Genomic DNA, 12080 nt, shown 5'->3' with positions numbered 1-12080 from the left:
AGAGCCTTAACACCTGATTGAGGGATGTGTCTCCATCCGTCGTCCTCTTCCATGGCGTTCCGCGACAACCAGTCGGCATCCACATTTTCTCGGCCGGGCTTATACTTAATGTCAAAGTCGTAGGTAGTTAAGTTCGCCAACCATCTATGGCCAGTAGCGCTCAACTTCGCCGTGGTGAGAACATAGGTGAGCGGGTTGTTGTCGGTTCTCACCGTGAACCTGGCACCATAGAGGTAATCGTGGAACTTATCCACCACGGCCCACTTCAAAGCCAGAAACTCAAGTTGGTGGATCGGGTAGTTTTTCTCTGATTGGCATAGCTTACGGCTAGCAAATGCCACAGGTCGCAACCCCTCGGGGTATTCTTGATTGAGGACCGCCCCAAGCCCGTCCATGCTGGCATCCACGTGTAGGATGTAAGGCTTTGTTGCGTCTGCAAAAGCTAACACTGGCGCGCTGGTAAGGCATTGGATGATTTGGCGAAAAGCATCGGTACAGGCTGGGGTCCAGCGCTCGCCAAAGGGCTCAGCGGGTCGAAAATAGTCATTAACATCGGACTTGACGGGCTTCTTCCCCTTCCTCACAGGAGGGTATCCCTTGGTTAAATCAGTAAGGGGGCGAACTATGGCTGAATAGTTCTTAATGAACTTGCGATAATAACCGCAGAACCCCAGAAATGACTGCAGCGACTTTAAGTGGGTAGGTGGCTGCCACTGGGCTACAGCCTTGATTTTGTCGGGGTCGGTCGCAATACCGGCTGCGGACACTATGTGTCCCACGTACTTTACTTCCGGCTGGCAGAACTGGCACTTGTCCAGTGAGAGTTTTAAACCGACCTCTGCCAGTCGGTCAAGTACACGCAGAAGACGTTCTTCGTGTTCTTCCAGGGTGCGACCAAACACGATGAGGTCGTCGAGGTAAACGAGACACTGAAGCAGGTTCATATCTCCCACTGCCTTTTCCATCAATCGTTGGAACGTGGCAGGGGCCCCGGTGATGCCTTGGGGCATCCGCTCAAATTGGTAAAACCCAAGCGGGCAGATGAATGCTGTTTTTTCCTTGTCCTCCTCGGACATTGCGATTTGATAATAGCCAGCGCGAAGGTCGAGCACGGAAAACCAACGGCTCCCGGTGAGGCTGGCCAAAGCATCATCGATCCGAGGAAGAGTGTATTGGTCAGGTATGGTTTTCAGGTTAAGAGTACGATAGTCAATGCACATCCTTATCTTACCATTTTTCTTCCTAGCTATCACTATGGGAGAAGCGTACGGGCTGCGGGATTCTTTGATAATCCCTGCGGCGAGGAGCTCCTGTAGATGTTTGCGGACATCATCGATTTCTGCGGGAGCGAGACGCCTGACTCTCTCTCGAAAGGGGCTAGGGTCTTTCAGCCTAATACAGTGCTCCACCCCTTTCGCCAAACCCACATCCCACTCTGACAAGGAGAAAACCTCAGGCCGATCAACCAATTTTTGAGCCAGTCGGTTTTTCCAGTTCTCTGGAATGGGAGAGTCACCAAAATTAAAGATAGCAGGGTCAAGTGTGCTAGCTGGGGTCTCTACCTGCTGCAGCTGGGTGACAACTTCTGCTTTGTGCACATAAGCGATCACTGTGCCTTTGGGGATGGCTTTTGGTTTGGCAGACTCATTTTGTAACAACACTGAAAACCTGTTGCAATCCATCTCGGTGGAGAGTAGGACGCAGGGGGGCATTAACACTCCAGCTGGGAGAGCTCCGTTGGAAGGAGTCTCTACCACGAGGATGCTGTCTTCGATATTTTCGTTACACAATACTTTACAAATAGCTGAACGCTCACTACCGGGAGGTACAGTAAGAGGTCCAGGTCCACTCCACTTAACTACGGCCAGAGGATCACTACGAGGGAGGTGTGATGCAGACTGGGCAGGTAGCTGTGTACTTACACGCATGGTTCGAGCTAGCTTGGGGTCACCTTGAACCTCACTGGACCGCGGGGCATGACTGAATGCTCTGGCATTGGAGCCAACGATGAGTGGCAGCTTTTCAGGGCCATTACCTTCTGGGCAGACTAAAACAAGCACCACCTTAGGCTCACACTGATCACCATCTTCGAGAAACTGTATCTCAGCTGCGATGTAGCCTTTATATGGGTAACTAGCCTGACTTAGGCCCCATAGCTCCAGGCTTGAAATGGAGTGAAGCGGTAGATGGGACAAGTGCTTGTTGTAGTAGTCTTCAAAAACAATTGACACGTTAGAGCCACCATCCATTAAAGCGTCACATGTGCGGCCCTCAATTATGACTTTCCCGATGCTAGACTCACCTACTAAACCTTTAGGGATGTCTGCTGGCGTACTGAGCCCTAGGGAACTGGTTGGGGGGCCCTTTTGGTTTTGTCTTAGCTTTTGGTTGTTTCTGATTAGCTTACTTATCACTTTGGAGGGGTTGTCAGGGCCACTGCAGTTTTTGGTGATGTGGCCATCCTCTCCACAACGGTAACAAAACACACTCTGGACATCGGTAGTGTTACTGCTTTTCCTAGGTTTAAAGGGCTGCTTTGCTCTAAACCTATGGGGGTCCCTTTCTCTGGGGGTCTCTTGCATAGCTGATTGCTCTCTGAGCTGATTTAACAGCTGCAAACTAGCTACCTGTTCCTTCAGTGACTGCACTTCAGGATCAACATGTAACACTGGGTTTTTTTCTTTGACTGATAGCTGCTGTACTTTGGCTTCTAAAGCTTTCACTTGGCTCTTTAGAACATCTACTTCAGCAGAGTGAACTGTACTGTCCTCTGCAGCACGTACTGTGTGCGCACTTGTGGTGAGATTTCGTCTAGTGACCTTCTGATCTTCCTCTACTCTGATCTCACTCAGTAACTCCATGAAAGAGGGAGGGTTCCTCAACCTCTCTTTAAGACGCAACTGGAGTAACAGGATGTCTGATTCTGATGCTGCACCTCTTAATAGCTGCTCCGCGCGTGCACGGTCTCGGGACGTAGGAGGAAGGCCTCCTTTCTGAACAGCTTTTGACAACGCCTTCTCTAATCTCCTGAGGTAATCGGATAGCCTCTCACCTGATTTTTGTTGCAAGGATCTGAACACAAAATAAAAATCTTCACCAGACTTTGTGATCCCAAATGCATTTTCCAAGGCTGCTAAATAATCTTCTGGACGCGCATCTGCATTATTGTATCGCACAGCTTGGATTATCTCAAATGCTGGACCTTTTACACTTTCAACAATCCTTTTCTTTTTCTCTTTTACAGAACCGTCACACTCATCCAGCATTACCTGTGCCTGCTCAAGCCAGTTTTCCAGGGTCTCCTCTCCTGCAGGTGTGGGGATCACTCCTGAAAAAACACGTAACCTGCGGAAAGCATTGTTTTCTGGTGGGGGTCGCATTGTTTTTTCCAGCAACTCTCCCACAGCACGAATGATGGAGGTTGGGTCTGACTGTGTGGGTGCGCTTTGCTCGAATAATGGTTGGAGATCAGCCAGTGATTTACCTTCACTTTGCAGCAAGTTCATCAACTTCAGGGTGAAGTCAGCAGGTTGGGCAGTGGCACGTGTGAGAAGGGTCACTTTCCATGGGGTTCCTCCATTAAGGGGGTAGATCTCAGGGGGAACTGTTTTAGGGTCAACTGGGTTTTGACACTCACATAGTATCACGTTCTGTTGTAGCTGTGAGACTGATGTTTGAGCTCTATAGCGAATTCGGCCGAGCGCTTTTACGGCCTCCAATGACTCGATTATATCAGCTACAACTGCGTCTGTAGGTACGTTACTCAGTATCAAAGCATTGGCTGTATCTACTTTAACATCATCACACCATTTCAGTAGCTCAGCTCGTAGCTCGGGGTTGGGTGAGTGAGTCATTATTGCATGTGAGTTTGATCTTGACTACAGTACTTAAATTTAGTTGGTCATACAGTGAACTGATCCCAGCGGTGCCTCCATTTATGTAACCCCAGTCCCATGTAGCTAAGAATTACTGACTGATTGGGGTGTTGTAGTACAGTGGGACGGGGCCTGAGTTCGTCTAGGGTTGGCGCTACCTGTGCTAACTGTGATAATGAAATAAAATAAATGGCGGTGCCTCCAATAAGTTTTAAGAAGTAAACACAAAATTCGGTACTTCCCCTTTAAAATAAAAGTTCTCTGTAACTTAAATTATATTTATCAAAACAGTACTTTCTTATGTAATTAGAACACAGGATTTAGTTGAAATAACCAAAATATTTATTACACAGTCATGAATTGGATTTTGGATTAGTTAACTAGTTCACAGTTGACCTTTAAGTATGCATGGATAACAGTTCAAAACCTCAGATAATGCACTGGAAGATTTTAGACACAAATGACCACTGTTAGACTCACTGAGAGAATGCAAAATCAAAATGACCAGGTCAACGCACGTGTCCAAAGCCCACACTCACTCACACATTCACACCGGGCTATAAAATGAAAATGAAAATAACAAACGTTGCAGGCCCGTTCGATGCTTGTGAGCGTGGAGGCCTAAAACGAATGGCCGCTTCACTGGACTCTAACCAGCATAAACAAAAAAGCACGTGCAATGGGTTAGTGTACTCACGAATCCTCACAGTCAGAGATGGAGATGGGGGGAAAGGGCAAAGGCAAGGTGCAGTTTCAGCGGCAAGGGGGCGAGCGTGCAGCAACACTGTGCAGGGGAAACCACGCTGAAGTACAGCAGCTACAGTCTCTCTCCACGGTCCAGGGCTCTCCCGGTCCTCACTCTCTCCCTCTTATGGCAAATGTCCGGTCCTCTGGCAGCTTCACAGAGTTCACACACATCGACCATGGACGACTCTTCGTCAGTCTTGGGAGTTAGGAGTGTTTATACTTTTACAGTTTACAGCTATCCAACTCGGACGCCGATAAAGCAGGCTCTGCTACCGCTAACTTTGCTGCGACCTCGAGGTGACGCTAAGTCCCGCCCACCTGAGCAAGGTGAGGACAGGATTGGCTTTACAGACATACAAAGATGGGAGAATAAAAAAAAAAGGATGCTTCACTACTCCACAACAATCGAGGTCTCCTTGTGCTGCCATTGCCATATGAATGATTTTTAAGTCAATACCACCTTTTTATCTCTGAATTGTAACAACATGAAATCACTGTTTCTTAGCATTTTATAATCCAACATTTTTTAACATATTTACACTTCATAAACCATTATGTATTAACACAACATGTTAATATCTGAATGACTGAATGAAACTAATAGCCACAGGGCTACATAATGATGCCACTGCGGACGCAGGTCATGAGCCTGATGGTCGTCCACTGGTTGGTCTCTGGTTCTGTAACATTCAGCCGTCTGCAGGCACTCGTTCCCATTGAAACCACCGCAAACGTAAACCTGGGAAAAACAGGAAAGTACTTTAATAGGATTTAACAATTAAATGATTTAAGAATAATACTTTTCTTGGCTTCTACTCGTAATAACTCATCTGAAATATCACTACATAATAATAATTTGAGAATTATGAGAGCCACCTTGTTGTGGAGCCTCGCGGAGCTGGCGTCACGTCGTCTCTCCTGCATGGATGAAATGAGACTCCACTGGTTTGTCTCAGGGCTGAAGCGCTCTGCAGTGGAGTGTCGTGCGTGCCCGTCATAACCTCCCATGGCATAGATGCACCCGTTCATTAGACATCACATTGATCCTCACATACTCTGTACCCATCGAGGCCAGCCGCACCTGAACAGAGAAAACAGGACAGAATGTTTGATTTGAAGTTAATGGACGGCAGTACTTTAGACCGGTCCTTTTATCCTACCTAACAAAATCTATTCAAAATGTTTATATGTGTGCATATGTTGCAGACCTTTATCAGTTGCTGTCTTAGTGTTAGTGTTAGCATACAGCACCACCAGTATGTGGGATTGAGTGCAACTGGTGCAACACCCAGTGCAACAGTGTGGCTACCTGATGTCTTTTTAATAATGTTTTCATGGAGCAATGGAGGTCTGTGACTCTGAGGAATAAGCTATATTCGGCTTTGGATACACAGACTTGACTTGAGGATTAATTTAGTGTCGGTTTTGGTCTCTTCATGGTATTTGTTGACAGTGAGAGCAATATGGAGCATGAAAGCAACATTTCAGGGCAGGACAAATGATTTGACTCTAGAGGTGGCCCTACAGACTACTGTTGCAATCAGGATGAAACCACGGAGAAGAAAGAGTACAGCGATGTGGTCTTTCCTTTCTTCGGGTGCGTGGGCGACCCAGCGGAGGACGGCCTCATACACAGTGCTCTCCTTACTCACTCTGAGGTCGTCTCTGTTAAGGATGGCGGTGAGTTGCTGCACAGAGAGCTGCGGGAACTCTTCAGAGAAAACAAGCTCCTCAAAGTGATCGACGATGAAGCTGTAGGCCTTGCGCTGCAGTTCGGGGCAGAAGCAGACGGCGGTGAACTGGAGAGCTGGCCCTCCAGGAAGTCGCAGCACATTTGCACAACGCCCATGACGTTGAACTGATCGGCTGCTAGAAGCAGCTCCTGTACGTTGTCCTCTGTCACTGAAACAGAGCCGGTGTATGCAAACTGTATGATGAGCTGCATCATGTCGGGAGTCAGGCCGGGGATGTTGTAGACCTTTTTGTCTGGAGTCTGACAAGCTCTGTGGGTCAGGATGAAAACACAAAGAAGAGGATGAGAAACTGACGTCAGCTGTTCCTTCTTTGCTTAACACTTATAACTATGATAAGAAATATAGTGTGGCGCTTTTCAAAACAGCAGCAGAGTGAAATATGACTGATAGGATCCTCCCAGTTTACGTGTAGCTTTAAACCACATCACTGACAAACCCAATACACTGAATTACACATGAAATCTATTGAATAAATGACATCTGGAATGAAAATAGTGAATTATATGCATTTTGTGACACATTTGTAACTTTTCTGAATGCACTACATTCTCCAAATCTGCTTTAAAGTACAGTAGTATGGAACTGAGAGACCAGCAGTTCAAATTCTATTTCACATGAATCACATTTTTTTAAAAAACAACAAAACAATAACACATTTGGCAAACATCATAAATCCAACTTGTGTTGACATCTACGATCAATGTACAAATTTCCCATCTTGGAAGTTGATATAAGATGAATGGAAACAAGAAACCTTATTTAAAATGATCAAGTCAAGTCATTATATTTATAAAAACTATACCGACTATGTGTAGAATTTTGAATTATCCTTTCAAATATGTTATAAATATTCTTGTGGCTGTCTATCAGGTGTTTAATGTCCTCTCTTGACGACACTTGTTTTTTTTAATCACAAATGCTCTATGAGCTTGTTACGTGTTGTGGCTGTTCTCTCAGACTTCAGATCACTAATACATCAATTTGCTATTAATTTCTGCTCATTTGAAGGATATAAATTAATAAGTGTCCCCCCTTATATCGGATAATGTACTCTCTCGAAGTAGAGGCTGCATCGACACATTGTGCATTCACAGATTTCCATTCTAGAATAGATGCTGATCCCATCACTGTGATTGGATGTTATTGCTCAAATTTAGTTTGTATGTGTTTAACTGCAGCTTACATAAGTCAGACAGGAGGTGAAGTTCCACTAAAGTGGCAGAAACATGAACTCACACTGTATAATTTGTTTAAACTCTTGGGCCACTTTATTAACTACGACAACAGATGTTCCATTTATTTTTTTACTTTTCAGAGAGGTGTTAATTCAACTATAAGTTTCTTCTTTCGGCTGAAGTTTGCATTGCTATACACTCAACCGTGCACACATTGACAGGCACTTACGTATAGTAAAACACACATTCATTGCCCAAAATCTGCACCCACTCCCTGGTATTACACCGCTGCCGTACCTCAAGGGCAAACACAGCAGGTAGCCCGGGAACTAATTAGCTAGTTAGCCTGCGGTTGACTGAGTAAAGACTCCATCCAAGAGGAGCCTGAGCTCAGTTCACGACATTGTGCTGTGTTAAAGAGGAAATGTGTGCAGCAGTGAACAGTAGGAGAGAGCATTGAGTTGATAAATGGCTGCTAAATACAGCGGCTTCTGATTAAACAGAATCCGAGGAAGTGTTCATAGAAAACGACGAGGCGGTGGAGAAGAATGACTGGAATCACACAGATTACATCAAATTGCTTGAATTTATTGGCCCGGGTCGTTGTGGTGGTGTTCAAATAGCTGGCTAACCGCTAATCTCAGGAGTGACATCACACGCACAGGACGTGGCCACTCACGGTCACCATCCACCAGGCCAACAACCATTTCAGGAAGAAAACACCAGGGACCCAAACAGCTATAGATTTATTATGATGTCAAGATATGAAAATATGGAATTATGTTAACTTTCTATCATTTTTTATCGAGCTGAAAAGATTTGGAAGATCATATTTACAAAGATCATCTTTTGTTTGGGGCTGAAGCTATCTGCCTTCAAACTCGACATCAGTCAGGAAATATTGTTGCCATCAATTTCACTCATTGCAATTTAATGGAAATACAGTCTTATTTTTCATTATTCCCCTCTCTCTCTCTCTCTCTCTCTCTCTCTCTCTCTCTCTCTCTCTCTCTCTCTCTCTCTCTCTCTCTCTCTCTCTCTGTCTCTCTCTCTCTCTGTCTGAGCATAACTATGATTAACTGGAAATATAACTTAACAATCCTCTGAGCATCTCTCAGTCATTATGCCCAAATATGACAGAGTGTTAATACTCTGAGATTTTAACATTCATGAGGGAGAAACAAAGAAACTGGAGCCACAAAGTGTGAGCAGAACAGAGATATGACTGGACACTAATGAAGATGTATGTTGCCAATACACCTCACCGTGTGTGTGTGTGTGTGTGTGTGTGTGTGTGTGTGTGTGTGTGTGTGTGTGTGTGTGTGTGTGTGTGTGCTGCTCATGTGTGTGCGCGTGTCAATTGAGGAAGAATGGACTTGGTTGGGATCTAAATTGCTTCTAAAAGAGTTTGATAAATGCAAGTAGAAAAAAAATTACACTTGTCAGTTACAATTTATTCACATAGTAAAACGTCTATTGCTCTATCATCCATATCATGTCTGTGAATCTACCTGCCATTACCACATCCTACCGATACATAAATTATCTGACCCTTTTTTTTTTGTGCGCACCACCTCGCTGTGCTGCTGTAGTATTAAAGCATGTTGGAATTAAGTTTACAAATATTACATAGTCCACCCACACGTGTATGTTTTTTGCAGCAAACTCCATATTCCTGCCTCGGTTCAATCCCTGCTGCCTGTCACAAAAGCCCCCGTGACCTCTGACCTGTGTTCAAGAAACAGCCCACAGCAGGACTTGATGCTGAGGAGGTCTGTCTGCAGCAAAGTCAGACCTAAATAGAAACACAGTCAAACACGTTGCCACATATTTGTATTGTTGTTATGTTGATGTTTATGTAAATAGAGGATTCACAGCAAAATCAGGAACTGCAGCAGCAGAAAGTTTACATAAAAAGACTCAAGTTAAGCATCAAAACTGTGAAAAGGTCCACATGTAGAGAGAGGATGAGTGTGGATGAAGGTAGAGAGAGAGAGAGAGGAGGAGGAACAGTAAGAGAAAGGACAGGAGGAGGAGAAAGACGCTCTGCTGCAGCTGGAATTGATTTTTTAGGAAGCGACGGAAAGAAGCAGGAAACTGGTGCTACTTCCCCTCGAGCCTCCTCTGACACACACACACACACACACACAAACACACACACCTGTGAGAACACACCTGCACATACACACTTTGCTGATTCTGCACATGACACTCTCTCTCTCTAACCTCTGCCTCTCTGCCTCTCTCCTTTTAACCCAGACTCAAATAAGTGAAGAGCATTGGAAACGTTTCTTTGTTGCCTTTCTCTTCCCACCAGAGAAATTAGCTCTCCGCTAGACTCCGTTACACTTCAAAAGGCAACTCGGAACGTAAATAATGAAAAATACCTCCGTGTGTTTGAGTACAATTCATTACAATGTTATTGATCTGCTCGGAGGCAAAAACTCTCTGCGGCTACCGCTGCTACCGTTTCCTTCAGAGGCCACAGCAGCGCTTTGATTTATGATGAGTCAGCAAGAGTTTACTTGGCTATGAGCTTCAGAAAAGAATAAGCGCCGCTTTGTTTTGTATGTTAAAGATAAAAAAGTAAAAGTAAAAGAAAAATATGGATATGAGTCACGTATCATTACATAGGTGCGACGTTTACTCCAATTGCATATCTTTTATATTTTGTGAAAATAATTTACACCAAAATATTACTTAGAACTGTTGTTTTTGTCATGGATTCTCAACACGAATATTATGTTGACAAAGTGATATCATGTCTTTTTAGACATGAGATTTGCATAATATATATTAAATATATTAAGCACATATTTACACTTAACCTAACCACCTAATCTTTCAGTGACAGTCGTCATTTCATCGTACAAAGTTAACCCGTCAAGGGCTAGTCTTTTTTTTCTACCTCTGCCTGAATTCAAGGACCCGTTGCTCCAAAAACTGTTAAGAAATATGTTCATCTGCCACCGTTATTGTTTTAAACTTCATATGTCGTGCAAGGACAGAAAGCTTCACGGGCGTAGCAACAGTAACTAAGGGGATGCCCAAAAAAGCTTTTCTGTGATTATGCAGGACAGTGACACAGCTAAGAGTAAAACATGGTTTGGTTCAACACATTAGGACTGTCTGTGCGGCGGTTTCTTTAAAAGAATGCACACATAAGTAATTAAACTCAGGAGAAAGCAGGAAAAATCACCACCTAATGCCTCAATAATTGGTCTGAAAGCTTTAAGGGTCGGAGCTCCTCACATTTCCTTCTGCTGTGAAGTGGAAGGGTGGATGCTTTCAGAATTTTAAAATAAAAAAGCAGAGATGCAATTCATCTGTTCAAATCACCAAATTCATCCTCTTGTGGGTTTTAGACTTCCTCAAGGTATAAGCAAAATTAATGAACTGTTGCTTGAAATAAATATGTCTCAGGTTCTCTTTTAGCGAGGCTCACCGGCGTGAATGTGTGTGAACGGAAAGTAATGAAAAACAGCACGTTTGCTCAACCAGCTTAACCCAGACAAATAAAGGTTAATGAAAAACGAGCCCTTAAACTGAATGTGTAATTTCTGCAGAAGGCTGTAGAGAGTGTGTGTGTGGTACAACCGAGAAACACCTCACCGGTGTGTGTGTGTGTGTGTGTGTGTGTGTGTGTGTGTGTGTGTGTGTGTGTGTGTGTGTGTGTGTGTGTTTGTGTGTGTGTGTGTGCTAACCACACGTTATAATTATGCAAAAGCAATCCGACTTCACATCCTCCTGAAAACGAGTGATTCTTCAGTGTGAATACACAGTTGTAGAGAGTTCTTAGTTAAATGAACAGAAATATGAATATGGATCAGAGTTCTACCTTTTCTGCCCCGTCAGCTATTTTTTTTTTTTTTTTTTTTTTTAAGAAGCATTGCAGCACCACAGACCTACTTTTCCTCTCCTCTCCTGCATATTGCACCAGTCGTTAAGAAGCATGTAAAACGGCTCTAAGTAGAGCGAAACTCATAGAAAGTGAAAATGTGTGTCACTGTTTGTCTTTTAGGTGCACTTTCAGGTCACTATCAATTAAATGAAGTCACAAAATCGGGACACCACTTAAGAGACCCCACATTTATGTAATCTTTTATATAAAATATATACTTTGTGTATTTGTTAATTCACATCTTATCCAGAAAAAAAGGCCGAATTTTGAGGGAAAATTAAAACTTTCTCATTTTATGAGAAAAATACAGTACAGATTTCTAAGCTTTCATGCAGCCTCAACACCAGTCATGTAAAATAACATGTCAACTGACAATGGTGGTGACACAATATTAAGTCAGCCATTGCTGCCAAACTGAGGTGACAATTAGGCTTAATGGGGACTTCTGGCTGTTTCAGGGTCAGGGCTGCTTATTGCTCCTAAAACGTTTTCTTATGTTGTTGTTTTTTCACTTTATTTTCTAAATGTTTAGTTTGGAGGCTGTGCACTTATTTCTCCTTGTCTGAAAATATTTTCTTCTGTCTCTTTTATCTTTCTTATTTTTAAAAAGCACCCTGTAACCCCCAGT

The 12080-nt window shown here is 43.8% G+C and overlaps 1 pseudogene across 1 annotated transcript in view; it reads right to left on the bottom strand.

The window, feature by feature from the left end:
• Nucleotides 1-5234: 5234 nt before the first annotated feature.
• LOC311027473 overlaps nt 5235-12080 on the bottom strand; it is a 17553-nt pseudogene continuing 10707 nt past the window's right edge. The window contains exons 2-4 of the transcript in view: nt 6275-6625; nt 5685-5703; nt 5235-5361 (exon numbers count right to left, since the gene is read on the bottom strand). The product of the transcript in view is annotated as an uncharacterized misc_RNA (transcript). The remainder of the gene's footprint in view (nt 5362-5684; nt 5704-6274; nt 6626-12080) is intronic.

This window comes from Eutrigla gurnardus (assembly GCF_963514095.1).
Source record: "Eutrigla gurnardus genome assembly, chromosome: 17".
Taxonomy (NCBI): domain Eukaryota; kingdom Metazoa; phylum Chordata; class Actinopteri; order Perciformes; family Triglidae; genus Eutrigla; species Eutrigla gurnardus.
This window is presented reverse-complemented; position numbering and strand designations above follow the sequence as displayed.